Raw genomic sequence first — 15,566 nt, 5'->3', positions numbered from 1 at the left:
AACATGAAGTATCGTTATCCTTATCTCTTTTCTCAAAATTCTAGCCAATGTTGAGGTTAATAATCCTCTTAAAATGAACTAATTAATAATGTTGAATGTGTATTGATTTGATAATATGTGCATAATTATGTTAAAGGTTCATGCTATAGTGGGTTTTCATGTAAATATGCTTATTTGATTAACTTGCACTTATTTGTGATTTATTGTATAGTTGATTTCATTAAATGGTATTGAGAAAGTTTAATATGCCTTGAAGAAAGTTTTTGCATAAGTTACTCTTGATGTTATGTTGAGTTCATGTTAATAATGAGAATATAGTTTCTCTTGTTGTGAAATTAAGCTCTTATATGCGGTAAGTTGAGTCTTGAGTTGCTATATGAAATGTCATGCTTATGTGTTGATTTGAGTTGTAAATTACTCATATGGGTTGTGACTCAGAATGGTTTCATGTTGTTTATGTTGTTGTTGGTTGGGCTGCTAGTTGTGAGTCATCCTCTCTCCATAAGAATATTTTTAGTGTCATTCAGGGATGAATGTTCCTAAGTGGAGGATAATTTAACACTCCAAAAGTATTTTACTTGATATAGAGACTCCTTACATGAACAAACACTCAAAACACTGTTTCCAAGCCTAAAATAGTGTATTGAAACTAAGTAGGAAGTATTAGAGTAAAAACACTAAGAAACGACAATGCATTCAGAGAACTGTGAAATGTGTGCTAGTGTGCCTTCGCATGTTTCATGGAGTTTTAAGAGTTGAAATTTAATGAAATTTAGTAAAAAGTTACTAAATATATGCTAGATTGTGTTTAGGGGGTAAGACTCACCAAGGAGCACATTAGGGGTCCTTGAGGAGGACCCATCCATTGAACCGAAAAACTACCCAATTGACAGTGTGCAACCACGAGCACCAACGACGAGCTATCGATTGTAAGATTTTTTTATTTCGGGATGTTGTTTGAAAATTAGTCAAAAATCCCAAGTAATCTCCAAAATCCCCTCTCTATCACAAATGAGTGAGTTACAGTATGGGGGCATCGATGGTGTCTCGATGTTTGAGACCCTACTTCACTGTCCAGAGTGTTTTAGTTAGGGGTGATTACGGAATTCATTAATTAATAAATTAAGGACTTGGTAGGTTATAGTTGATTAATTAAGGACTATATAAGTATCCTAACTAAACTAACTAACCTAACACCACATTAATTCCCAAACCCATACCTCTCTAACATCTCTCTAGCCTCTCTCTTCCCAAACTCAAACCTCCATTAAAGGAACACTAGATCTCTAAGTCAAGGACAATTTCACCAAGTTTTTCATCCCAAATAAGTGGCAATATCATCCGTAAGGTATGGTTTCTTTCACTCTTGAGATTCCTTTCCCCAAGAGGACCTTCAAAGATTATTTTCAACTTCCCAAAAACTAGGGTTTGAATCTAGACATGGGTTCCCTTTTCAAACGAAATTGTTATTCAATTATAATTAATTATGGTACCTTATCATTGTTTAACTATGTAATTAGCTTTAATTGTTGATAATCACTCAAGATTTCCCTTGCATCCTTGTCCTTTCGTTAACTCACTTTTTCTTGGAGTTCTATGGTAATTGTGAGAGATGATGAAAATGTAGAATAGTAATTGGAATATATTACTTCTTGAATTTAACTTTTTTATGCATTGGCTATGTATTCTTTGGTACTTAAAGTATGAAGGCAATGAAAGGGAAATAAGGTATGAAAATTGATTCTTCTTGAATTCAATTATGAAGTATGATTTACATAGATTGTAATGATTCTATGTCTAATGTGTGTTTAGTGATATAGATAGGAAGTATTCCTCATCGTTAACCCTAGACTATTTAATTGGTTATAAAGTATGCAAGCTTGTAAACATATGATGATTATATGATTGAAAGTAACTTCTCATGATTACAATAAAGTGTTGAGTGAGAGGCTTACTCACTTGTAGATGGTTTTCTAAAGTGAAAGGGTAGTTCTCACTTATGAATACCTATTATCTATTATGATGAAATGTTCACATAGGGGTCTAGAAAAGACTTATGTGTTCCTGTATGAATAGTGTGATGAATACTAAAGAGAATAAATGCTTAGCACCGAAAAGGCATGTAAATGATATGAAGATCTCACGTTTAGTAAGTCCGGCCTCTCACATGGGTTTATTCACGTTTAGTAAGTCCGAATTCTCAAGATATGTGTTGTCTCATAAAATGGAAAACTCCATGTTAATCAAGTCAAGGTTTCTAGTAACAATTTCCTTGACCCTTAACTATGTGCCCACATAGGATTACAGCTTAGTAGATCTAGCTAGATAGATATTTAGGAACAATTATACCTTAGGCAAGTGTTAATCCTCTATTTTTGGTGCGGGAGGAGAACACTGGATTTAATGTAGCTCACATGGTCTCATGTAGTGCATTTCTTCCACTAATGTAATAAGGTAAGTGAATAAGTCAAGTATGTGAACTATTATTAGGGATTGTCTTAAAGGTTACTACATAGGGTGAGGAAGGGTATGGGACTTCTCTTATTCATTGCACATGTGGGATCCTAAGGGAGGGCTTTATAAGTGTTCTTGTATGATTAAGTTTATTAAATGTTATGTATGCCAAGTTATATATGACCTCATGAATCAAGCATGTTATGACAAAGTATGAGGTATTGTTGTATGCATGTAGTAAGTGGCATAAGGTGATTCTTAGCCTTGGATAGGGTAATGGGGTTCTATTCTGGGCATTGCACAAGTGTTGCTTTGGGTTTTCTATGCGTTAGGTTAATATCATGATTTAGTTGGCTTGTAATGGTTCGTATATATATATGCATGTTTGGTTAATTGTTGTGATGCATGGTTTTGACTAAATTGTGCCTTTTCTAATGCATTTATGATTTTATGCATAGGAGCCATACTTACTACATGTGTTTTGTAGTAACCCTTATTTCTTTCCTTTTTCCCCAACATTGTAGGTTCTGGCCATTGAAGAGATTTTAGGCAAGCTTACAAGGATGCTTGGACTTCTTTCTCCAACTAGTTGATGAGTCCTCCATGTTCGAGGATGGTGTCTTTTTATCTACCTTAGTAGTATTATTATAGTCTAAAAACATTCATTTCTCTCCTATTATTGAGAATACTGTTGTAACCCCGATTTAGCAATTATGGATTTGTATAAGGGGTATGCCCGAATGTTCTACTTAATTTTAGATGGTTTGATATCGTAGGTAATGTTCGAGAGGATGCATGAAGTTGGCCATGAGCGATGGAGATTTCAAGAGCCTTAAGGAAGATCACATTTGCCTAGAGCCATCTATATTTTGTATTAACCTTGATAATTATATATGATCTTTGTATTGTATATTTACATGATATTTGAGGGCTAATTTGATCATGTCTTCATGGTTGTAATCGGTATAGCTATATGTTTTGTTATGTTGGGGTGTGACCCAAGTCTAATAATATACTAAATTTACTTTTATTTTGATTGTTTGTGTGAAGTGTGAACCATCTAATTTTGGTACTCAGAAGTTGGTAGCATCCTTTTTATATCAGTTTAAGTGATGATAATATATGCATGAAAATCTCATAAGTTTTGACGCAAATAAATGTTCGACTACGCAAAATGCATATCCTTAACTATTTTTTTATGAACATAATCCCCTAACAAGATTTTAATGTATACTCTCTGCAGTAATATCTTTTAAATATCATAAGTATTAAAGTAGATTCTTTCTTAAGTATTAGTACCTATCCTGAAGTAGCTTCTCTAGGTGCGCTCTATCTGATGGATTGGAGAAACTAATGAAGATTGGGTTCTATTGCATTTTTTTCCACCGCCCTACCTCGCCTTTGGGTACTCTTTCATGATGTGACCCTCTTTACCACACTTAAAACATCTAGTAGAGCCGTCACAACACACCACTGAGTGGGTATTACCATACTTAACATATGCACGAGTCATATTTTCTCTTTATGATAACACTACCTTGAGACATTGTTTATTTCGCGCAGAAGTTTCGTGAATTCTTATTCTTGCACTCACCTTTGTTCCTTTGTGCACGTGAACTAGTTGATGATGGAGTAGTTATACTTGACTCATTTAAAAATAAGACCAGTTAACATTACTTTTCTGCTGCCTATACTCATTTCCTGTTGTCTAAGCCTTCTTATTTCGCAACTTTTCTCTATATTTATTAGCGTATGTTCCTCAACCTACCGCACATCAAACATCAACCTTCTATGTCCATATCCCTTAGTAGCGTATTTGATTTCCCTCCATACTTGACAAATAAGAAAACCCAACAACGAACACTCATCCTGATCTTCATATCAGCAACCAGCTCCAGGGTATAATGGGAAATTTGGTTGAACTTAAGGATATACTCCTACACACTCATGGGATCATACTTAAGAGTGATGAATTATCTTACCTTTGTCTCTCTTATCTCATGGGGGAAAAAACGTCCCATGAAGGCACTCTCGAATACAAGAAGACTCACAATCGGTGCACCCTCATATCTACCTTTTTTCCATTGGTCAAACCAGATTCTAGCAACAACCTTTAGTTGGTATGTATCTAGTTGTACTCGCTTAGCATCAACAACATGGATAACCTCAAACACCTTCTATAATGTTCCACAACATTTTCTGGATCCTTAGTGACACTTGAAGTAGTGAAGCTTGGATGATTCATCCTTAAGAACTCACGGGTCCTTGATATATAAGACACATCCTCTCTATTCCCTCTTTATTGCCAAACTTGGTTGGTCACAACTTGGCTCAACATTCGGATAGCTTCCTAGAAATCAACATTAGTGACCTCTTCTTGGGTTGATATTTTTGTATATTAGGTACCCTTGATCCTCAGGGTTCCTCCTAGCAAGACGACCTTGGACACCTTTTCATGGGGGAATGATCTGAAAGACGCATGCAAGCATTAGTTAGAAAGAAACTTGTATGGAGATGAATTCTATCGAACGAAAGGAGTATGAAAGAAGTGAGATAGTTCCTAAATGTTATAGTCTCCTAATTATAGATGTGGAGCACTTGACACTGATAAGTAGGACTTTACTGACATGACTTCATAGAATCCCTAGGACTCTTGAACTTTGTGCTCTGATACAAAGTTTATCACACCATGAGCCTACTCTCTGGGTGCGAGTGGCACTCGAGAACCATTGAGGACTCTAAGCAAATCCTTTGCCAGTCTAAACTCTCAGCAAAAAAATTTAAGCAATAATAAAATAAATCAAATGCAAACTTTACTCAATTGTCTCAACGTAAACTTAGAATGTTATATAAATAAATATGCAACTAGGGGAAGTGGAAACTCAAGTCTCAACATAAACAAAATGAAAATGAAAACACTCAAAAATAAGTGTCTATATATTTATGAAGCCTCTACTTACTTAGATGGATGATGAGTCTACATATTTGAATTCATTAAAGGCTATATTTTGATAGAAATTGTGTTAGTAAATGCTTGTTTTGTCTGAATTACTAATGAATAACCTTGAGTTTCAAGTATTTTGAGTTGAGGTAAAGCATGGATGTTTCTTGGAAAAAGGGAGCAAGAAGGATGAAAAGAACGAAGAAATGAAGTCTTGAGGATCCTAGAGTCCACTTGGAAAATTGTTGATAGGTCTGAAGATCACCTTTGTTCCAGTGTGTTGAGCCTTAAAGGAAAGCATTAAATGTGGAGGTGAAAAACAGTAGTTGACGCATCGACGAGCAATTCCGCAAAGCAATACTATATCACCCTGTGATCCAAAACACAAAGATTCTTGGACTAAGCGCTGGAGGTGATGAAGTTACCTGATCGCGAATCAGCAATTTCATTGGCAGTCCTAACTGCACCGAGTGATCCACTTTAACACTAATATTTGAAAACTATAAATACTTGTTGAGAGTTTTATCTTAGTATCGAATTTTATAGAATTTTATCAACTTTAAATTTTAGAAATTTTACTTTTGATCTCTAAGTTTAAAGAGGGTTCTTGAAGAACTTCAAGATTCAGTGGATTTCATCTCCAAGGATTTGGACTTGGGTCTCTTGGATTCTTCACTCTTGGCATGTGACAAGATTTATAAAATCTTCATATCCATTTGAATGCAATCTCATTTTGGTATAAATTTCTATCTCTTGTACATGTTTAGCTAAAACCCCGATTCTAGGGTGTGATGTTGTAAATAACGGTTAAATTAGTTGTTGGGTCTTACTTGCTGATAGATTATTCGTAGTTTAAATGTGATTTTTATTAGTACATGTGGATTAATTTGATGAGGTTTTAGTTGCAAATATAATCATATATGTGTTTTCGGCTTGCGAGAGAGAGAGGTTGTGAAACTAAGACTACTAAATTGATGGCTGGTGGGCGTGAGTTGACATGAAGTTCAGCTCGAGCGAGTGAACCCTACCTCATTCCCACAAGTGGATTTATTAGAGGAACAAGTGGATTTTTTTAGAGGAACCCATTTTAAATGTTTTAAGTTGCTCAAGCGAGAGCTTATCCCCCTAAAAGTCTAGCCTAATCACATTTACTCTATGAATTTTCTATCAAAAGCATGAACGCGATAATATCGTTTATCCCATATTCCTATCACATCCTGAGAATTCCCCTCGGGTTGATTAAAACTCTTTGTAAATTTTATTGTTTTAACTTACTTGTGATTAAAAAAAATCATTTGATAATCAACGCTTGTGTCACCCCTCTAGATTAAAGATGTTTTTATTCGAAAATGTCTTTAACTACGACTAATTAGAATAAGATTTTACTTTTCTATTAATTATCACAACCAATCCATGTGGAAACGACCCCAACACTTGATTGGGTTACTATAATATGGTACGATCGTAGACAATTGCATTGGAAATTGTGTCATTAATGACGTCATCGATCAAAATGGTATCGCTGTCAAGCAGTGGCTGCCCTTGAAAAATTTTAGATTGGTAGAATAATTGTTCTTCTCATTTATAATTTACTTACCTAATTTCTAGTTTTTATTTTTTGTTTGTGTGACTATTTCAGTAATCATGAGTGTTAACGGTAGCAACAACATCTAAGTGGGACACCAAGTTGATATAGAAAATCTCAACAATGTCTAACATCCCAACAACAATGGTCCCCATGTCATTGGAGGTATTGGAGATATTCATTTTCTTCCAATTAAGGGAAATGCAGTATTCCACATGACGAGCACTATGTTGCAACTCTTGCAACTAAAGGGACTTTTCAGAGGGTTATCTCGCGAGGATCCTTACAAACATATTTCATTCAGAAATTGGTGGATGTTTGCGCAACACTCTCGTTCAAAAACATCTCCGAGGAGTCAGTTCCATTAAGATTATTCCCTTTCTCATTGATGGAAGAGGCATGCAAATGGCTAGCCGAGTTACTGCGTGAATCCATCACTTTTTGGGAGGAATTGAACCGCATTTCATGTGTGATTCTTCCCTCTCTTGAAGATGATGAGTCTTTGGGATACCATTCATAGTTTTAAGCATTTGGAAAGAGAGACTCTACACAATAATTGGATAAGGTCAAAAAAGTTGGTGTTTCAATGCCCAACCCATGGTTTGTTGGATAATGTGCCGCTTAAATACTTTTATTGGTGCTTGGTCTCAATAAACAAAGGTGTCGCTTATTAACTTTCACCTGGAGGCTTAATAAAACAACCATATATAGAATCAGCCCAAATTTTAGATGGCATGATAACCATCAACAAGGCGCGGTACACTCGTGAGGACCAAGTCTCTCCTCTCACCTTTAATCTATCTAGGAAGAAGATTGAAAAATATCATGAAAGAGACCAAAACATGGCCAAAATCATGATACAACTTGAATTTTTATCTAAAATTGTCATGGGGGTTGGTGCATGTGGTGTCAATGTCATGGGGGTCGGATATGCAACTCGTGAGGAGATAAAGTTTGAATCCTTACATAACGAGGAGCTAAATTTTCTAACAAATCAAGGTAGTGTCTATCGTTCAAACTACCTAAGGCAGGGTGGTCACCAAAGTTGGGATATATACGAAGGTTGGAAGGATTGTGATCGTGAATGGAGGGACCTGAATCCAAATTGGAATGATGGGGAGAAGGATAGATATGTGCCTCACCATGAGCGCCAAATGCCCAAGGACTCAAAACATGGTAAGTCTAAGGGTATGCTCTTGCGTATCCTCAACAAAGTTGAAGGGTAAGACAAAATGTTAAAAGGCATGAAAGAAGATGTGTCTACACTTAGAAAAATGAACACCTCCCATTTAGTTTCAATCAAGTAGTTAGAGACCCAAGTGGGTCATATCTCGTCTCACCTCAATCCTAGACGACAAGGGGGGTTGCCTATTAATACCATGGCTAACCCCAAGAATGAGGTTTGAAGGTGGAATTATGTCGTGCCAACACGTTAACTAAAGCGTTGTTTTACTTTATTATAGAAATAAGGTTGTATTGATTTTGCAGGTTGAAATATGAAGAGTGATAAAAAAAAATGTAGGTTAGTAAACTATAGGTCCATTCCGTGAATCACTTAAGGGTTGGGCGACCCAAAACCAGACCGCTATTAGACTCAAAACCAATTTAAATTTAGTTTATAGAACTCAGCAAGGCAACTGACTACTCTGCACTACGCCGAGTAGTTCGCTGATTGTGACTTAGCTTGCCAAATAGATGAGATTTCGCAAATCTACATCTAGTAAGCATCTTCATTATCTTTGCACTCCTTGTATTTTAGTCATTGATTGGTGTGCTAACTTGGGATTACATTGATTCCTAGCCTTTCAAGTAACTTAAGTCAGCATGAAAGGTTGGATTGCACCAAACCCTGATGCTACTTTGAAACTTTTGGTACTCATTTGAAATGATCGTATTGTATTGTTGTGTGATGAGCCCCTCTGTTAGGAAGAGATTATCTTAATGTCAATTTTGAATTAAAAATCTTGCACGTACTATCCTTATTATTGAATGATACTATATTTTTGAGTTTTGAACTGAATGCAATTTTATTGGGATGTGATTGCCTTCTTTTAAATTGATTTATTGAAGCCTGAGTAACCCATGTTTGTGATAAATGATGAAAAATTCTCAACGAATGAGTGGGTTACACCACTTTTAAGATCAAATATAATCAAATTGCCATTTTTAACAAAATTGAAAAAATCTGAGTATCCGTGGGTGATGGGTAGTATGGGCCTTATTTGAATTTCTTTAGTGCATGTTTGATATTGATCTTGGGGAGTGTGGCATTGAATTGGAGAATATGGATAGAAAATGGGAATAATTGGACAATTTAGCAAGCTAGATTGAGCTAGACTAACCACTCAACAGTTTGCCTATTTTATCCATCTCGCTTTTAACTTCATCTCAAATTGGACGTTTGACTCTGAAACTTTTGATGAGAAAACTTTGGTTGCCAAAGGAACTCAGAGACTCGATCAAAGTACCTATAATCTCCCTTTGTACAGTCTCCCCGAACCCTTAGTGCATTGTGACTTTCGGCAAATAAATATTTGTTCCCTGAGAAAAATTCAGTTAATCGCCTAATAGATCAGCTAGTCTGTTTGCAATAGGTTTTCTATTATTATATTTGAGTTTTCTCCTAATTTATCCTGATCTTCTGCATATATGTCCAGACAAAAAGTCACACATACGAAGGAAGAAACTTTTAGGAAGAGTGCAGGGAAAGCAATGAGTGTGGAGAAGAAAGGTAGTTTCAGTAGAAGCATCACCATTAACCACAATGTCCCTTCATGGTCTCAAGGCTTCATTGATGCAACACATGCCTTTGAGGCGGCTCATGATGTGGACAATATGATCAAAGAAAACATTGTTGCAGAAGTTGAGGTCGAAGCAGCAGAAGCCACTAAAACCCTGAAGTAGATGGTGCAACTTCAAATACTGAAACCCAAATTCAGATTTATGCACAGGGCGCTAAGGCCCCGACATATCGGGAGACTACACAGACACGATCCTTTATTTGCCTCCATCTTTGCCTTAATTTGATTAACTTTTTGCATACTTTCATTTGCATTTGAGGACTAATTCTTTTTTATTATGGTGGGGGAGACCCACATTTGTGCGCTACTATTTTTATTTGTGTTCTTTGTTGATATTTGGGTTGTTCTATTTGAAATGATGTTTGATCTAATTTTGTGAATGTTTGAGTTTATGGCTCTCTTGTTATAATTGAAAATGATTTTAATCCTTCCGAAAAAATTTTAATTTTTTCATAAATATTTTCCACCTCGTGTATGCACTGGAATGTGGTTGTTCTTTGGAAAATTTGAATCTTGTTTTTGATCAATACAGATGACTTGAATAGTGACCACAAGCGAATAAACATGAATGTAAAACTAGGATTAGACCAAATAAAGTTGCATAGACAATTTGTGAAATTTTTGCATCTGGTTGTGATTAGCCACGTATCAAATTGATCCTTTTGTGATGACCGTTGCACACTAGCAAAAATGTGAAGTCTTGTTTGACTTTAGCGTCGATGTCTTGTGTGATAAGCTTACCTTAAAACCATGCATGAGAACACCTATAATTTGCCTTGTTGGTCTAGTTGAGTAAGTAAGGCTTTCTCTTAATATAATATTAGGCATTTTAATAGAGTGTGAGACAATTTGACATATACCTTTTTTATGACCTATCTTGTGAGTGTGTGAATTGTTTTATCGAAAAGAAGAAAAATATTTGATTTGGAGAGTTCTTGATTTTTAAAGAGTCGCCACTTAATTTTTTGTGGAAAGAATTAAAAAAAGTTGATTTTCAAAAGATTAAACAGGGAAAAATCAATTGAAAACCTTTTAGGGGGTTTGTGGATTCATATATATGTTTCAGGAAGGTTTTAAGCACGTAAAACATCCACTTAATGCGGTTATCCGACAACTAACTATTTGGCTATACTTGTCTAACTTGATTGAAATTATTTGGGAAATTGTTTGAAAATTAGTTCTTACTTTTATCTAAGCGAAACTTATAATTTGAAAATCTATTTGAACTTAGTCCGATTTTAAATTATTAAAACATTGTGGCATTCTACGGGAATTTGGAGTCTTCTAACTTTAAAATAATGACAAATGGAAACATATAAGCAAGTAAAGTAAAAGAGGGAAAGAGGGAGAGAGAGGGAGGGAAAGAAATTTGGGTCCAAATCCGTGTTATCTGTCCGCCTTGACCGGATTTTGGACCCACCTGTTCTAGGTTTTGACCCATTTCACTTCCAGGTTTTTGACCCACTTTTCTTTCAACCTGTCCTAGACTAAACAATAATAAATACGAATAAATACAGAAAAAAAGAAACGACAAGGGCTTAGGCCTATTACAAACAAAAATTCAAAATCGGAAAAAAATAGTTCGGGCCTTCTAATCCCAACTTCTTTAACTCTTCAACTCGCTTCAGCTTCTTCAACTTTGAAACCTGTTCTTCGGTATTAAAGGGGGTTGACTCGATAAGGAAATTTAAATCTTGATGGCCCATCCGAAATGCAAAGGGAGAGATGAGAGTTCTTGTTCAACTCGGACAGATTTAACATGAAAAAAAGGAATTAATACAAAATAATGAGCAAATAAATCGATTTAACTAATTATCAAAATGTAAAGCTATCCAACTCAAAGCAGTTTTAAATGCATAATTAATGTTAATGGCTCACCTGTAGGTCCCCATGATTTAATAATTGAATACTACACTTACAAATGAACTATGTTAAAAGAGAGGATGAGAAATTGACAAGAGGCTTGATAATAAACCAACATTAAGAACCATATAAGACAATAATTGAAAATAATAATATCAATATTAATACAATAAGAAAAAGGCATTCACGGTGACAAACAAGAGGAATGGCTAACACATGTAATTGAGAGAGGCATGTAGGCAAGACAAAGGTAATAAATATTAAATTAAGCAAAACTAAACAGAGAGCTAATCACCTTTGTCATCAATTAAATGGTATCTCGAATTCCTATATTTGACATTTTGAAGTTATAGTTCAAACTATACAATTAAACTCATGAGGTAAGGTGATTCTAGATGAAATATAACTCAATTAAACCCTATATTCAAAGGAACCCTTACAAAATGATATAAGTGCAACATCACGAAGATAAGAATATATTAGGCATAAGCTCTCCCATATAATAGATATAAACAAATTAGTCACAAGTATTTGCCTTAGCAGTGCTATGATTCAAACCAAATGAAAGTTGATTGTCAACAAGCGTGCGCAAGTGAACAACAACAAAAAAAAAGTCCTCTAGTTATTCTATTTTATACGAAAGAACATGATTAATTCAAGAAAAGAGCTCATTCGAGATGCTTAACTAAGAGGCAAAAAACTCTACTCCAAGTATGAGAAGCTGTCAAATTTCATACCCAAAACTTTATTAGTTACTCCTTGATACCATCAATTACAAAGGCAATGACAACAACATAGAGGGAATTTGGAGTTGGCTGAGAGTTATGAAGATATTCATGCTAGTGGACATTATTTTCATGAATTTTTCCAACATTTTTTGATAACGAACTAAAGTTGAAATATGTGTATATACTCTTTGACACTTACAAGAACAAACCTCTCCCGCAAAAGAGCTTTCCAAATACTTAAGGAAATTAAAATCTAAACAAGTTCACATGTTGAGGCAACCAGAAAGTAATAGACAAGCTTTTAAAGGATGAGTAAATAAAATTTTCATTAAAAAAAAGGACATCAACAGATTTGCAGGTTTGCTGTAAGGAAACAATAATAAAAACCCATTTACAATTGGAACGACGAAATAAGCAACTTCATAGGACAATCTATATTCCCCAAACAAAGGATGCTAAAACAAAACAGTGCACCTAAGAAGAGAAAAGAACTAAATGATCAAAGAAGAATTCAAACGACAAAGGAGAAAAGGAATTTTTCAATCTGATGGACAACAAATGTAACAGTATTTAAACCCACTGTTAACTAATCTCATACTTTCAGTTGATACTCGCAAACGAAATGTCAATAACCATAAGAACACACCTCATGCTCCAAAACGATTGAAACTAGTAGAACACTTTGAGAACTAAACAAATGCATTCAAAGAGATGCTTAAACGAAAAGGGTAATAACTTTAAAGCTAAAAAAACAGTTTCAAAATATACAAAGCCGACGTATACACACTTGGACCATATTCTCATATAACCGATTCCAAAATACGAAGAGACAAACTCAAAATGCTTCACAAACAGACCCAACGGTAAAATGAAATAAAACCAAAAGAAACACAAAGCAAGCTCATGTTCTATCCTCTGTCTTCATGGTTATTAGACGATGAGTAACTCGCATGAATAAGTCACTTTATGTGTTAATCGACTAAGTTAACCTCATTCAAAACAAAAAAAAAATTCATAATACAGCAGTAGCAAACCAAGCAAAGAACAAAGCTATTCGAGAAACTAACAGAACTATATTCGGAAGGAACTGAAATTCAAAGGGAAAGTTCACCTTCTTATGGGCAGCGAACTGAGATTTAGACGAGTTGGTGCGAACTGTTCCACCACGCGAGCACAGGACATGTAGTAAGCAAGAAAACTAGGAAGCAAACTCAAACCCAAATCAATTTAATATCGGAACTAACTCTTCTCTTCCTTTCTTTTCTACTATGATATTTATCCCTTCTTAACTTCGGCAAATTTTCAAATCGAATCTCTCCCTACTTTCCACGAATCTCTAACTGGAAGAGGAATCACCCAAAAAATATATCCTAATTTTTTTTCCAAAACTCAAAAAAAATCTCCCTTTCAAATGACCAAAAAGATATTATATAGGGGCAGATTAGGGGTGGGAAAAATGGGGGGTGGGGGGGGGGGGAGTCCAATTTTCATTCCGAAAATTCAAAAAAAACTCTCCAAAATCTTTAACAAAAACGGCTGAACAAACTTTTTCGGAGGCTCCTGACCCATTCCAAAAGGAGAAAGGGAAAGTCGACGCTCCGGATTGATTCCGCTGTCTTTGACGAAACGACGTGGCTTCATATCATGGTATGAGGATGATTTCTCATGTTCTGCCATCGTACAAACTAAGAAGAACATTGAGGAAGAAGACAAAGTCCAGTCTGTTCCTCATCGCTTTCTCGTCGCACTCGCTCTCTGCCACTCACGCGCTTGACGTTTTTCTGAGCTTCGTTCTTCCGGGCGTGGAAGAAGACGAATGGGATCAGGTTGGGGTTGTACACGCTGGTTCCTGAGTTGATCGCTTCTCATTCACGCATGGAGAAGATGAAGAAGGAACATGACGGGTCAGATTAAAGGAGCGTGGGCCGGGTAAATTGTTTGGAGTTTCGGGTTGAAGTGCTGGGCTTGAAAAATTTCCAGGAATTGTGAGGTGGGCTGGAAATTTAAAAGAGGGCCCAAAACATGGTTTTGCAAAAGGGTGAAAGGATTATTAAAATTACAATGACTCAGTGAATTTCCATCGAAATTAAAAATCTATCCAAATGAATTTAGTTGGCGAGATTGGCCAAAATCCTAAATAAGACAAATTGATTTAAATTAATTAAAAAGAACATTCTTAATCTTAATGATATAAAATAATTAGTTAATTGTCGACTTGTGATTCAAAATATCACTTTAATTTAAAACAATTTGATACTTATTTAAAAGAGAGAAAAATAAAAGATCTTTTTTAGATAATTTTTGAATTGTTTATAAAATATTAATCACATACATGATTATGTAAAACATGTATTATCTAAAAATTATGAAGAGCTGATAAGATTAACTTAGAAACTTGAAAATCATTTTATTTTACATGTATATATTTTAACTTCATAAAGTCTATTATTTCAAATCCTTTAGATTTAAGAAGCTCGTTAATTGATTATATATCGGGGAGGGTCGAAATTGAATGTCAATAATTGTCCCTCATTTTATTTGAATTGATGCAAGAAATTCGAGGAAAATGAAATTGACCAAGTCAATTTTGACCGACCACACATTCCTCTTTTAGGAAAAGGGACTGGGTACGGACACTTAGTAATTATGGCCGTCCTCCGAAAATGGGTTTCCTACATATCTCAGGCTATATGAGAATTCAGGCCATTTGTTGTTCGACACATAACGCACAATTTTTGAAAGAAATCAAGAGTCACCTCGATACTGAATTATGAAGGTATCGGAATGTTCGAGAATAAGACTTGAGAGTGAATGTTGGGATACAACCGAGTTTCATTATTGGGCTCGCCTGCATATCCTTATACCTCAGGAATCAGGATGCTTGTAGTTCGACTCGATCAGTTGAAAAGGAAATCTATTATTCTAGGTAACCTTTGGCTCTGGATAAGTGACAATTTAAGTCGAGTATGAAAAGAGGCTTGTAACCTCTTAGTCATGAATGCAGCGCGCTTTCACACCCACAATTAAGAATTTACACAGACATAATTTCCAAAATTCTTGGTTCATGCCACTTAGATAGGGAAGTTGCCTCAGGCAGACCGAAGTTCCGGATGTAAAACCGAGACTGACAAAACCAAAGAAGAACCCACATGCCTTCAACTAGGGGTGTGGTTTCATTGTGGTTGAAGTCATTC

General features: G+C 35.4%; 1 long non-coding RNA gene across 1 annotated transcript; it reads right to left on the bottom strand.

The window, feature by feature from the left end:
• Positions 1 to 10,805: 10,805 nt before the first annotated feature.
• Positions 10,806 to 14,495, bottom strand: LOC109119819 (uncharacterized). Its single transcript, XR_002027309.3, has 2 exons — positions 13,484 to 14,495; positions 10,806 to 11,690 (listed from the first exon to the last, which is right to left on the bottom strand). It is a non-coding gene; the product is annotated as an uncharacterized lncRNA (long non-coding RNA).
• Positions 14,496 to 15,566: the final 1,071 nt, after the last annotated feature.

The sequence above is a fragment of the Solanum lycopersicum genome, chromosome 3, assembly GCF_036512215.1.
Source record: "Solanum lycopersicum chromosome 3, SLM_r2.1".
Taxonomy (NCBI): domain Eukaryota; kingdom Viridiplantae; phylum Streptophyta; class Magnoliopsida; order Solanales; family Solanaceae; genus Solanum; species Solanum lycopersicum.
Note: the sequence above shows the minus strand (reverse complement) of the source record. Positions and strands in the feature narration are given on the sequence as shown.